Source organism: Sardina pilchardus, chromosome 15, assembly GCF_963854185.1.
Source record: "Sardina pilchardus chromosome 15, fSarPil1.1, whole genome shotgun sequence".
Lineage (NCBI taxonomy): Eukaryota > Metazoa > Chordata > Actinopteri > Clupeiformes > Clupeidae > Sardina > Sardina pilchardus.
Genome location: NC_085008.1, coordinates 5,389,251 through 5,389,598, shown reverse-complemented (window position 1 = coordinate 5,389,598; position 348 = coordinate 5,389,251).

Below are 348 nucleotides of genomic sequence, written 5' to 3'. Positions count from 1 at the left end.
GAAAGAGGATAGATAAGATAGATAAGAGGTATGCCAGAAAGAGAATGGGAAGGTGTCTGTGTGTGTGTGTGTGTGTGTGTGTGTGTGTGTGTGTGTGCGTGTTTCGAGTGGATAAATATTGTTACTTTAGTTACATTGCTCCTCTGTGTCACTCATTACGCCACTGTGATGCAGTAGAACTACAAGTTTAGTGTCAGCCTTTTTACATGCAGCCACAAGACAAGCAAAATTGAAATAATGGTGTTTACAGGACTTGGGGCGACTGCCTTTAAGTCAACACACACATCAAACCAGTGACTGAAGAAGAGTATAGGGTGATCTTCCTAATTCTTTGGGTAGAATTTTAAA